This window comes from Strongylocentrotus purpuratus, unplaced genomic scaffold (genome assembly GCF_000002235.5).
Source record: "Strongylocentrotus purpuratus isolate Spur 01 unplaced genomic scaffold, Spur_5.0 spur5_scaffold_20, whole genome shotgun sequence".
Taxonomy (NCBI): domain Eukaryota; kingdom Metazoa; phylum Echinodermata; class Echinoidea; order Camarodonta; family Strongylocentrotidae; genus Strongylocentrotus; species Strongylocentrotus purpuratus.
This window is the reverse complement of record NW_022145606.1, coordinates 47,691,178-47,705,620: the sequence shown is the minus strand read 5'-3', so window position 1 is coordinate 47,705,620 and position 14,443 is coordinate 47,691,178. Positions and strand designations below refer to the sequence as shown.

Sequence of the window (14,443 nt, the reverse complement as noted above, 5' to 3'; positions counted from 1 at the left end):
GTGTGTGGTGATGAAGCATTTCATTCACCTGCTATTATCATTTGTACTACAATTGTCAGAAGGCAAATTGCAAAAATAAGTTGGTGCTCTTCTGGGACGAAGGTTTCTCGTAAATGAAATAGATTTGTCAAATGCAATAGTGTACTTTTTATAAATGAATTTAGTTACATTTGTTCCCCTGTTATTTATTTTTATCTTCTCAGTTATGATTTTGTTCTTGTTTCGCCGAGCGATGATTTTTGCTTGGTTTAGATTTTCTCTTTTTTTTGCTCTTATAAGCTACCATAGGTTAAGTTCGGCACTGTCGCCATGTTCTTCAGTCAACGCAGTGCACAGTCAGAAATGTAGTCCAGTTTGACTCATTTACCAGTTAATCCGTCAGTTGCCATTCAAGTATTCCCGACGAAGTTTTGTCCCGCCACAGAAGTGAGTGTTTAGATTAATATAAACTGGAATGTGAACTGATAAAACGGAAAATAAGATAGTTTCAAGTTGAACTGTAAAATAGATTCTAAAAAAACTGTATTTAACTCATTAGCATAATGCACGTGTGGCATTAATTCCAAGATGGCTGCGCCTAAAATGGCCGCGCCCATGAGACGTACTTTTAGTCATGTGTTTTTCAGGTTAAATAATAATTGTCAAAATAGAATTACAGTATTAGGCAGATATTGTTTTATGTCATTTATAGAGTAAACAGTGTATATATGTAGAAGTCCTAAAGATAAAGGATGTTTATATTTGTGCATGCTAGAATCTTGGATTTTATGCAGTTTGTTTGGGTGACAAAAGTTGGTCTGTGGAATTTGATTTAGCTTGCTTAAAAGTTGCAAGACACCATTTATTGACTAGCTGATAGGTTTAGCTTCGCACCTCTAGCATAGTATTTGGACTGAGAATTGAAAGAAGGTGTTTAATCATTTTTAAGAGTTAATAATGTAACTTGAAAGGCTTGCTGTAGTGCATGTGTGGATTACAGGAGTAGATTACAGATGTAAATTACAGGTGTAAATTACAAGTTATGCCAGATAGTTTATTTTGTATTGAAGTGTAATCTCTAGATTATTACTGGGAAGTTTTATGCATGTCAGATATTTAAGTTTAATTCATCAAACAGGGTTAAATTGTATGAAGTCATTTTATAAGACAGTTTTTCTTAGGCGAGCATAAATATGCAAATTAGGTGCCTGTCAAAGTCAGTCGAAGGTCATATAGCACATTTAAAGTGACAATCTATTGTTGAGGTTTTTAGAAGGTATTTAAACTATGAAGATAGATGAGAATTATCAAGCTTGTGTATGGATGCAAGATAAAGATGTTTACAGTTATTTTGGTTCATGCAAATTGGCAGTGATCTGTTTAAAGGGAAGTCTGGTCAGTTTTAGAAACTCTGAAAGTATGAGTATTTGAAAGTAATGCATATTAGAAAATGCATAAGGTTTTGTAACCATTGGTTACTCTGGATTTTTGTTAGTTAAAGGACGAGGTCACGATTGACAGTTTATAGAACAAAAGCAAATGTGTTTAAATGAATCTTTATAGATACAGTTACTTGGTTTGTTTAGATAATTTGGATTATATATTGCATTCTTGTGTAACATGAATGATATACTAAATCTGTCTTTGTTATTTTATCTGTCTTTACAGATCGAATAAATAAGCTTCACAGCTTAATATCTCCATTTACGGCTGGACTCCCAAACTTCATTTTTCCCTTTCCTCAACTATTCAGTTCTCATTGAAAAGTAAAGGTTTCGTTATTGATTTAAAAATTCTTTCCAACTAAAGCTTGGTGCATGATACATGTACAACTTTAACTGGTATGTCACATTTTCAAGAAACTGGCTGCGCCCATGTCATGCTAAAAGGCATCACGTCATGCCAGGAATATCTTCATATATATATCTCTTGTACATTTTCGTAAGGATTGTTACATATCAAAGGGCAGGAATTTATCTAATTTTTCCGAATACCTACACTTATTCTTTGGGATCAGGTTTCCTTTAAAGTTGCTAAAATTCACTAAAAATCAGTTGCTAAAATTCACTAAAAATCATTGCTAAGATTGCCTTTGGGACATAAAGCTAGATATTATTATGACTGAAAAAAAATGTTATTATTTTGAAAAACATTAAGAAAATACTGGAAATAGAATGAAAAAGACATAGGTGTGATCATGGCAGCCGAGGATGACGAAGTTGATTTAAATTTGACGAAATTGGATGCGAAATGATGAAAATGATTGGACAAAGTTAAAAAAGGAATGACCAAATACGAAATTGACTATAAAATGTGCAAGATCAAGGAGTTTCGGGACGAAATTGAATGAAAACAATTATGAAATTGATTGACCAAAGTGTTAAAATGAAAGGGGAAACCTGAATATACACCGTCGGTAATCGTGAGAACTTGTCTCTCCCTGTTTGCTTAATCCTCCTCGCACAAGTTAAGAAAAAAAAGAACAAAATAATAATTTCCTTTATTATGAAGGTTAAAGAGAATGTTGATAATTATCAGTTGAAAACAATGAGTTATTTATCAGTTTCTGAATATCTAAACAACATTATCTAGCACTGCGGTATATTAGTGAGAACTCTTGACTCTCATACAAAATGTTCGTTCCTTGCTCAGTGCTACTGCTAACATCCTTGGGCATGGTGATTTGCCCACATATTTCCTCTCGACCCAGGAATACCTGTTAACGATGGGGTAATAATAAATACAGAGCCTGCAGGATAAGAAATAAATACATGACAGGAAAATAATGTTTTCTTTTCCTTTCTCTCCCTTTTTTAAGATTATGACTCATCCAGTACCGTAGAAAGTAATTAAAAAAAAACTGGTTTTAGTTCACTGTGATTGTTCATGTCAATTACTTTCAGTTCAAGTCCATATTGCTAGTTTGATGATAATGGCCTTGGTTACTTTGGGCCTTCTTCCCTCGGTGGTGGTGTTGGTTACTATGGCATCACTGACCACATCGTGGTCAATCAGCGAGCCATGCTTGTTTGGAGAATCGTAAGTATTCAAAATAATTATGATTCCCTACTTATTATATCGCTCCTTTTTTTATTAATAAAAAACAGCTTGAAATGTTCTTGATTAAGTTCTATTTGTGATTGTTGTAAATTTCAGTAACATTGTATCCTTAGGAACGTAAAGTTATGCCCGGCAATATCACAAAGACAAAGCAACAAAAACTCATATATCCCTCACAGCTTTTGTAAATAAATTTAAAATAAATTGAAGTTTTATTCAACAACAGGGATGGGGCGGGTCCATAGGAATAAAAATATGATTATGATGTCATGCTAGCGTTAGTAAGATCTGTTGTTTGAGTAATATATTTACATTTAGTTTTTACTTCTGGTAATGATTGAACACGATTGTTTTCCAAAAAATCACAGGAAGCACTTACAAAAAATGAACAAATTTAAACTGAAGGTACATGTATATATATATGCATAAGTAAAGGATAAGGTACAATGAGTACAACATGACAAATAGAACACCTTTGAATACATTTTTTTAACCACAACAAAATCATCAAAATTATAGTTAAGAGATTTTTTCCCATTTTCAATTATTCGATGCAGTTCCTATCAAGTTATTGGGTCTTATAAGCAAACTTACCAGCAGCTCAACTTTATCGACCACCTCTGGGGGGGTCGTCTTCAATACTACAGGCAAGTTACCTACTGATATCGTTTATTGAAATTTACTAATAGTTTTGTTTTGTTAATTCTCAATAAAACCGATGGTCCTGATATACTTCAAAAATTTAAAATTTCCAATCAAAAATTCATTCGTAGTGGTAGTGGTTGTTGTTCATATAGCTCCGTTTAGTCTCATTTCACAACGCCCCCTATCGTCCGAGTCAGCAGCCTTACATGTTAGCCTATGGAATTTTCCCCAAACAAATCGTTAAAATTCATTTTGTTTTTAAACGAAAAGCACTTCCACCCCGACTTTGGTTATCACTAGCTCTTTCATCGGAACCCTCATGTGCAATTGACTTTTGAAAGTTCACCCACCGTAATTTGATCAAAATAGGTTGCAAGCTCGTCATTGCCTATAATACACATGTGAAACAAGTCGAACTTTGGACTCAGTTTGCCAAGCGATTTGAAGATTATAGGTCAAGCACACGAAGGATAAGAAGCATGAATTATCATAGATCACTTCTGCTTGGTTCATTATGTCCATTTCATCCAACCCCCCACCGTCATTTTTCCATTTAGCAAAAGCAAACATTTTGCCGAGGTAAGCAAAAACATGAACATTTATGAACGGTCAGACAATACAGCCTTTTAGTACGTAACGTATAGTGAATGGGAATGGGCGATGATCCGTCCAGGAGGTAGAGGTCAGTGGTTTGTGCTGGCAATGTTCCAGCGAGCGAAAATGAGACAACCGGAGCAATATGGGTGATGTTGATGATAGTTGAAGAAATAGCCTCTCATTTAAAGCCATCCTTTATTTCCAGTAATTCAGCTCGTTTTAGTTTTCTTCAATCACTTGGTCAAGTATATATATATATATATTTACAAATGCGAAGAAGACAGAACGGGAACGTGTCCGTTATGGTCTTTGAGGTTAACATCTTACAATCTTGCACCAGAAAAACTATCAATACCATATTTACATGTAAGTCAGATGTCTATTCACTCTGCACAAGAAGAATCTCCCCATACCGAAAACACACAGTTATAAACCTTTTTATTCTTCGGGGGGGGGGGGGGGAGGGGGGCGGTAAGGCGTCATTATATGACCAACTACCATCGCATTTGAGTACTATCTCCACAATACGGTCATTTTAATCTAGCATATCTACTGTACAAGGGGTGTTTCCATTTACTGTATCACTTCTTTCTGACCTACCTGACACTTTGATCTGACCCAGTTTTGTCCTACTCATTTTCTACACAGAGGCATTTAATGAGATTCTGTGACTGGCTTTTTTGTTAGTGAATATTCATGACATTATGCAAATTATTAAGATCGCACAATTCACGAGCGCGGTCATCTTTTCGTCGCGCGAAAAATACAGATCAACTGGGCTTAGCGCGGGAAAGTCTGAACAGCTCGGGCTAGGCTATATAAGTAATCGCCGAGGAATGGTTGCACTTATGTTGGCACGCCAGTCATTGTTCGTAATTAGCTGTAAAAAATGTTGTAATAAATAACAAGTTTGGGTAGGAATTCACAATATAATACAAAAAATAGTTACAATAGAGAACTCACAATAAAATAAAAAATAGTTGCAATAGAGAATGGGCGGATCCTGGAATTACCAAAAGGTGGGGGAGGGGGGGGGGGCACTAATCCTAAATTTAATGACAAGCAAATGAAAAAGGATTATCAACATCATCAATATTTTTGTTGTCGTTTTGCCCCGGGGGGGGGGGGGGGCATGCGGCCAGCCGCAACAAAGCGTACCACATGCTTATGTGAGCATTTTTCGTCCAAAGGGGGGGGGGGGGGGCGCAATCCATGTTTATTTGCATACTCTGGCATTGGCGGGTCCAGGGGGGGGGGAAACCGGCCTTTGCACCCCCCCCCCCAGGCATTCAGCCCGTGGGGGAGAAGGGCCTCGCGTGTCAGTGAACGAACTGACCTTCATTCCTTCCTCTGTCCATGTCTTTGGTTACTAGGCAACATATTCCGCAGTAGTTTACAATTACCAGCCCATCATAATGTTCAATTTATTTGTGGCTGTCTTCACTTCTTGAAACAAAAGCTCATTGTGATTCAGATATTCAACAATTATTTATGAAATAATTATGATATTGTGAAATCCTACCAAAACTCGTTATTTCTTTTTATCAAACAACATTTTGTTCAGCTAATTACAAACAATGACTGGTGTGGCAGCCTAAGTGGAAGCATTCCAGCGGCGATTACTCATATAGCCTAGAGGCTGTTCACACCGGCAGAGATAGCGAGGTATAGCGCGCGCTAGACTGCGCTATCTCTGCGGTGTGGAATGTACAACGTCGTTTCGGTCCGCCCAACAGCGAGCCACGGCGAGCCAACACTAGAGCACCTCTTGGGGGTGGTCCACGAGACCGCGCTATCTCTGCCGGTGTGAACCCGAGCTACGAAAGCACGCCGGAAGTCATCGTTCTACACGCGGGGAATTTTAAAATCATTCTTTTTTGGTGCGATATAAATCTGAATCGGTACAACTTAACACTCCGGGTTCGTAATAGCGCGCGAAATCTTGACCGCTCTGACCTCATGACGTCACGCGTCATGGCAACAGGACCTCTCAAATAAGGGGCTGCTACGATAGACCGCGCTATCTCACTGCGGTGTGGATCCGGCGAATGCCAATGGGCGGACCGTGGGTCGCGCTACGATAGGGCGATCCACGGTCCGCCCACCCCCCCCCCCCCCCCCATTTGCGGTGTGAACACGCCCCTAGCCCGAGCTGTTCAGACTTTCCCGCGCTAAGCCCAGTTGATCGTATTTTTCGCGCGACGAAAAGATGACCGCGTTCAAGAAATGTGCGATCTCTATTAATTTGCATGATGTCACGAATATTCACTAGTAGAAGAGCCGATACCAGAAACTGTCTCATGAAATTGCCTCTGTGTAGAAAATGAATAGGAAAAAGTGTGTCAGATTAAGGAGTCAGGTTGGTCAAAAAGAAGTCGTACAGTAAATGAAAAACACATTTTACAAGCTTATATCGATGAATCCTAATCTTTTGTTGTAATTTTAAACATGTTCTTTCATTTTTTTAGGGGCCTGTTAGATTTTGTAACCTACCACACAACCCCACTATTTAGACCTTCTCCTCCTTACGCGTACCCTTTTTGCACATTCAAAACAATATTTACGGCTCCAAAATTGAGAACTCAACCAGCACCCACAAAATGCACTCCCAAAGGCTAAACTGCTTCAAGAGAAATAAAAAAAAAAAAAACCCATCTAATTCAGCCATACGCATACATTCCAACTGAACAAGCAGGACCCGATCATCTCTGCCACTCCCGTTCTCTCTCTCTCTCTCCCTCTCTCTCTCTCCCACTCTTTCTCTCTCTCCCTCTACTCTCTTTCTCTCTCTCTTCCTTTAAAAAAAAATTACTACACTCTAACGCACTCATTTTCGATTACTTCTCTTTTCCCCCCTTTTTCCTCTACCCTCTCTCAATATCTATACTTCAACACCTTATAGCGCTTTCCATTAACTTACTCATTTTTTTAGGGATTTAAGACAACGTCCACCGATACACATTCCACATTTCTGATGTTTCGTGTCAACATTTTGTTTGTTTATTTTTTTTTTCTTTCTATGACCCAATCACTGACTGCTTTAAATCAATTGTTGGGCATGTATGAATTAAATTGAATGAAATGGGGTATTAAGAACACAAATAATCACGTCCAGAGGCATAGCTTTTTAACATGCCCTACTGTTTTCCACACACAAAAACATCAATTATCTTATCCACATGTGAATAATAATTGTCAAGTTACTAGTGTTCAATTAGTATGATTTTACGTAAACATCATTGTTACCAGTAATGTATTTTATATTATGTTCTTTATGTTATGTACTATTATTTGTAAATAGTAAATAAAGAAAATTAAGCTTAAACTTGAACTGTTCGTATTTGACTATGGTTTTTACTATGTTAATTTGACTTTCGTTCCATTATTATTGATAAACATGTGTTTATCTCTTGTGTCCATGTAGAACAGTGGTATTATGTTCATTCCACTGAAATGGCCTATTCGCCATATTTATATATGTATATGATATGTGTATTTTGACGTTTGATTACTGCTATGTAAATAAAACAAACATTAAAATAAACAAACACATTTTAGTGAAAATTGAAACGAATCAAGGATGTTAAGGAGTATACACAATTCTTTGTACTGGTTTCTTGTAGAATACAGTACCGTGAGGTCATAACGGTTAGTACTAGATGTTGTGGGGGGTTCTCAGAACCTTTTTGTATTAGAATTGGTAAGTTACATGAAGACTATTAGAATAAACTAGACATTGAATTTGTTACGGAGATGAATTAGGTGATCTGCCGCTTTAATCGAGACAGAACACGTGTAGAAGCCTCCACTCATATTACACGCCTGCATGTGTAAAAGCTCCTTAGGAGATTTGCTACACTACGTGACCGATCACCTAATAACACAGAGTCAATGAGAAATTTGGACTTTAATCAGAATTTAGACCACGATCCTGTCTTCTGATCAAAAATTGAATAGCAGTACATTTGTAGAGTAAAGTCTCAGCTACAACATAATACAATATGGGAGACATCAGAGTAGGGATAGATGAGATATATTCAAAACAACAACGGCAAATATTACATAATGGAATCAAATTCATTTGTTCTCCTTTATGTCGACTATGTTGACGTCAAAGCATTCTAACAGCAAACGTGACACATGAAATCGCATCTCCAATTCGTACCCTATCCGAACGTTATATAAAAATTGGGGGATAACCAGCCATTCTGAAGAGTTAAAGTGGATTCAAAATAGGTACTTTTTTACCATTTTGTGAAATTTCTGCATATGCGCGCGTGAGTCAATGTTGAGGTTTAACGAATGTCTATAAGCTAAATTTAGTTCAATAATGGCTAAAAGTTATTACAAATTGCTAAGAACAGTATTAGCAACACAATACTCGATCGTGAAAATTGGAATAATACATTCAATACAGACGGCACACGCAATAAAACGCGAGCGCGGACGCTTTTTTAAAATATAAAAAAATGAATTATTAAAAAAAGGTCTGAAACGTGTAGTAAATCGGTAAAAGCATTTTGACCAATTTTAAAGTTTAACGCACGCGTAAGCGTCCGCCATGATGGGCGCATGGACACTCAGTGTGACCAAAGGTTTACCCAAGACGTCAAGTTTATGCATATCAAATATCATTCAAAAATAACCATGCATGTATGACGGAAATTCGGTCAATATTATAAATTAACAAAATGGCGCCTCAATACAAGTAGATGACGTCACGCATCAATAATACAAATTATCTTTGTTACGATCAATAATCATGCATATGGCACATGTCATGAATATTTTCTTGTCATTATTTATGTCATTCATTCAATATGAAGCAAACAAAATCAAAAGAGAAAGAATATATTTTAAAAAAGAGATTCTGACGAAATCAAAAAGTGATCGATCTGCTACGCTACAGGGCAGATCACTTAAATACAAATGTTTTTAAAACGACTGGTTCATATGTAAGAAACCATTACTCAATTTTAAGAAAACAAAGTATGTATTATTACATTCTAAAAGGAAAAAAAATCCATCAAACACTGACCGGATAAGAATTGAAAATACTGTTATTGAGAGAACTGAGTCAAAATTTTCTTAGGCATTCTTATTCATGAGTCACTTGACTAGAATTATCACATTGTTAATATATTTTCTAAACTTTCAAGAAGTATATATTAGGTGTTTTACCCCAAAGTCAGATATGTTATACCTAGCAGAGTTATGGTGGTCAGTATCTATAATGCTATTATTTTACCACACCTCCATAATTGTAATGAGATATGGGGCAACACATATAAAATCTGTAATGATAAACTGTACGTTTTTACAAAAACGTGCTATACGACTGGCAAAAGAGTGACTTTCGTTGTCCGTGTTTACCACTATTTGTTAAATTGAAAATTCTCCAAGTGTTTGAACTTTTAAAACTTAATATATCAGATTTTATGTTTACGTATCACAAACAGATTCTCCCAGTATTTGTTGATAATATGTTTAGAACTAAATCATCATTCCATACGTATCACTCTCGTAAACGGGAAATCGTTGTGTTCCTATTACTCGTTCAACTATAAGAACCTATTCTATACGTTTTACAGGAGTAATTGAATGTAATTAAATTTGTAATAACCTTAAATCCAGCTCCACACTTTCTCGTTTTAAACTTTACATTTTTTAAGCAATGTCACCTTTGACTGAGTAGACCCTTTCTTATCTTTATGTTTCTCACATCTTCCCTTTCTTCTCTTTCTCGTTCTGAACTCTCCTTTTTTGTATTGCTCTTGTGTGTTAGTGTGAGGCTGTGGGTGTGTGCATATACATAAGTGATACCTGCTACTAGTTAATGTTTTTTCTTCTAAATTCACGTATATATACCTAGTAAGTTTGATTTGATTTCGATATTAAATTTAATATTGTGTTTACCTTGATAGGGGTCTCATGTACAAGCACGATTTGCTTCTTAGAGGTCCTAGCCTATTATATTTTCTGTATTTATGATTTGTAATGTTTTTTATGATGCCAAATAAACTGAATTATCATATCATTTAATTTAGAGGAATACGACCAAGATAAATTTGTTCTGACTACGTAGACTTTGTCAGAGGCAATATTAAATTTCTCTTTTTCGCTCTCCCTCTCTCTGACCCTTGATCTCCCTCTCTCTTTCTCTCTCTTCTCTCCCCCTTTCCCCCTTTCCTCTCTCAATTTCTCTATTATTTTTTTATATATGCACGTATTTACCATGCAATAGTTATCTTGGACTTTGTAGCTTTGTTGATCCCTAGATCATCTGAAGTGACCCATATGAATTAGTTTTGCTCGATTTGGACAGTTAACGCGACGTAGAAAATACCAGCACTTAACGCTGTGCGGAGTCAAACGCAGATTTTACTGATACGCGATTGATACGCGTCGCACACGTACAGGAGCGTAGCTGAACAAAGTTACGTACATTGGACATGTCCATTATAGCACATGGGGGTGTATAGGATGTTAGGCTCATAAGCCTAGCTGTGTACAGTATAGTGGAAATTGGGACTCGGACCGTCAGAACAAATAATAACTTGTTAAGATTAGAGTGCATGATATCAGTGTTTTGATCACATGGGTCTCCTGAACATGTGGTACATATAAAGAGAACGTTGTATGTATTCTGCCGTGGCACACACACAGGCCCAATACATCCCCAACGCATCACACACACAGTACGTAGGCCTACACAGAGATACCCTTGGCAACACACACGGCATATTAAGCGCATATAATGGCAATTCAGTGCGCGTAGTATACGGTGTACACTGCACTGTACAGTCATACACGCGTATACCCTGCACGAAGAATGGATACGGTCCGGAAGCCTGATACACAACAAAATTCTCTTAAAGGTAAAGACCAGTAATGGTCATGCGATTGCATTGTGAAAGAAACGTTGTGGAATCGATCAGAAAAGGTTGATCATCTAGCATCTGCAAGGTTCTGGAATCATCAAAATGATAAGAAATTTAGCCCATTCTTCGTAAAGTTACAAGCACTATACACAGAAAGATGTATATGGGACTACCCTATATCTCTCACACGACCATGAGAGAAACAAATTTACCAAATATATGAATTATTAGGCGGTTTCCCGGCAAATTTTGTATCATCATGTATTAGTCAAAACATATTCTTTCACATGATTGGTAATGAGAGCTTCCACTTCATTTTTTTAAATTGGGGCGTTTCCAATACTGGTCTTTACCTTTAATCATGGCTACATACCTATAAATAAATCTTAATTTCACTAATTTTGCAAACGTATTGTTATTTATGATATGGAAAGATTTGTTGCTATATAATTTTTTTATAGTTTGGTTACATTCATTTAACTAATAGATATGAATAAGTGGCATTTTATTACCATTAAACGTCATGCTCAATTAGACATCAGCGTTGTAAGAGCGAGCAATACATAACTATTGCACACGCACATCGACTCAAGAAAGCCACTCCAGGTTGTATTTTCTTACAGACATAACGATTTGTCAAGTCATTTTGACGGACCTATTTTTCAACCAATCATAATAAATCTAATATATTATGAAAGCTGAGGAAATTACCTGTGTTCTCGACATGGTATATCATTTTGTAGCTTATACCGTTCGCGCGTTAGTACAATGGGAAAGTCACACAGGGGGCGTGAACAAGCACATTTCTTCTAAATTACGCTTAAATCTCTTCCAAATTCTACCCTTAAGTGTTTTGAAATCTTAAAAATGACGGAATTATCTATTTTCGAAAAATATTTAAAGTTTAATACATGATTAAAAAGAGGAAATATCAGGCATTTTATAGATATTGGTATCTATTCCGGACAGGCCCCACAACTAATGCTAAACCTATCAAACCCGGCCAAAGTACGATTTTTCTGATTCCTTCCCATGCCTTTATAACAGGCGCTGAAAATCTCTTTCTTTAGTGCGGACGGGGTGAACGCTTAACTGTCCCATGAAATTGATATGTCTGCTTCCGGATGAGGAAAGAAGGATCATGAGAGTTCGAAATAACAGGAAATAACACCCACCTCGTATTTGGCCTAGGCCTAATTTGTGAAAATATGGGGAAAATCCCCAAACATGATTTCCCTACAAAGTATATTTCACTACAACTACAAGCCTACTTGTACTAGGCAGATATCCTGATAGTTTGCAAACACAAAGCCTTGCCAGTTGCTGTGCATAACAGTTTCTGTACAGTGAGACTAGGCTAAGGGCATCCGGCAAAGGCTCTACTTAGCTTATTTGACGCAGCCAGACTAGACTCTGCTCACAATGGTTTAGGAATTGTATTAAAGTGTCAAATTGGAGTCTGTGCGTATAGACTGGATTCCTTGAGTGGATTCCTCGACCATGACGAGAGTATGAAGGGCATTGATACTCCGTTTATTAAAGTAGGCCTATATTTTAAAGTGAACCGGTAACTGCGTAAATTTTGTATGAAATGTTTAATACTTATTATATTCTTTTAACTGTAGCCTACTAACCTTTTAACGTGCAAAAAATCCTAGAAAAATTCTCAAACCAGTGAAACCACAAAGTTATTTATATATTTATTTGATAATGTCACTGTTCGACATCCTCTAACAGTGAAATTCTCCCAACCAATTTTTGATTTTTTTCACAATCGTTTTCCATGAAAGACGTAAAAGCACGCTTTTAAAAATCTTTCAACACTTAAATGTTTGGAATGGTATATAGAGCTAATGCATTGTTTTGTGACGATTTACATTCACCTAAAATTTAATTTAATAATAATAATAATAATAATAAAGTTGGCAGAATTTTGGAATCGATTGAATCAGTTTTTTTCAAATTTGTATCATTAACAATGGTATGTTTTCACTCGAACTATCGGATTATCTTTAAATGTACATCTAGCATTGACGTCACTATCTTAGCACCATTTTCTCTCACCTGAACAATGTTACCGAGTCCCTTTAAATCAAAACCCCTCTGGTTCAAGTTTTATTCAAATATCACTAGGAATAACGTGTGATTAAGCGATTTATCTTTTTCTCGTGCCAAAAGAATGTGGTTTGGCAGTCGTGTATTGGCCAAGATAAGAGCTGGGGTCTCACAGAGTCCTACCTTCCCCTTCTTCTCGTGGGCTTGCGAGCAGGAGGAGAAAGGTTTTTTTTCAAGGTGCTACATAGCCCCGTCCCCCACCCCTAATATCTAGGTATATTTCATTGTTTTGGGTTTGATTTTTGTGTTCTCAATTGTTTTAATTACATTTTGTTTGGTTAATTTTGTTTCGGTTTGTTCTGTTTTCGCTTGACCTGGAATTTTCAAATGTCAGTTGTGCTCCTCAGGTTATTACCTTAAACCCTCAGCTTCCCTAGTTACCAAAAAAACAAAAAACATTCCCACAGGGACATGCCCTTCCTCTCCTCCTGTCACCGGTAAGATAATATTCACTAGGGAATATGAACAATTTAAACCCTTTCTATTCCAAGTGAGAATGCTCGTACTTGTACCGTGAAACAATTCGTTTTATTAATTCCTTGTTGCTATAGAATAAAATCATCAGGAGGTTTGTGGAGCTAGGATATCGTATCTTTTCCTCTCATCCTATAACATAGGAGGTCATAACCTGTTTTGTGCCGATGCTGTGTTAATTTTTGTTTAACCTAAGAGATTCCGCTTTTGGGGATTAATATACATTTTACGATAGTTCACCTGAAAAATGTTGGTTCAAAATAAATGTCATCCCTCTATGCCACATATGATTTTACTGGGCGTTTCAATTAATCAAAAATTAAAACAAAAAAGACGAACAAGAAAGAAAAGAAGAAAATGAAAGTAAGCAAAAAGGAAAAGAAAGAAACAAAGAAAATTAAATTAAGTTAGAAAGAAAGAATGAAGGACATAATTGGAAATAAAAAAAGAAAGAAAGAAACGGAAATGTCCTCGTCAAGACAAATATACTCGCAGACCGAATTTGAAGAGTCTGTATGGTGTGAAATCCAAGTTGATAATGGCAGGAAACTCTTAATCGGAAATGTGTACAGGAGCCCAAGTTCTTCCGACAAAAACTCTAGAAATGTATGCACCAGAGGCAAACAATATAAATGGTGATCTGATGATAGTTGGAGTCCTGAATCTTAGGGACATTGATTGGGCTAGAAACA

The 14,443-nt window shown here is 36.5% G+C and overlaps 1 long non-coding RNA gene across 1 annotated transcript; it reads left to right on the top strand.

Moving 5' to 3' along the window:
- Positions 1-223: 223 nt before the first annotated feature.
- Positions 224-1,729, top strand: LOC105447586. The gene is made up of 2 exons (XR_974137.2): positions 224-426; positions 1,648-1,729. It is a non-coding gene; the product is annotated as an uncharacterized LOC105447586 (long non-coding RNA).
- The last annotated feature ends 12,714 nt before the right edge of the window (positions 1,730-14,443 follow it).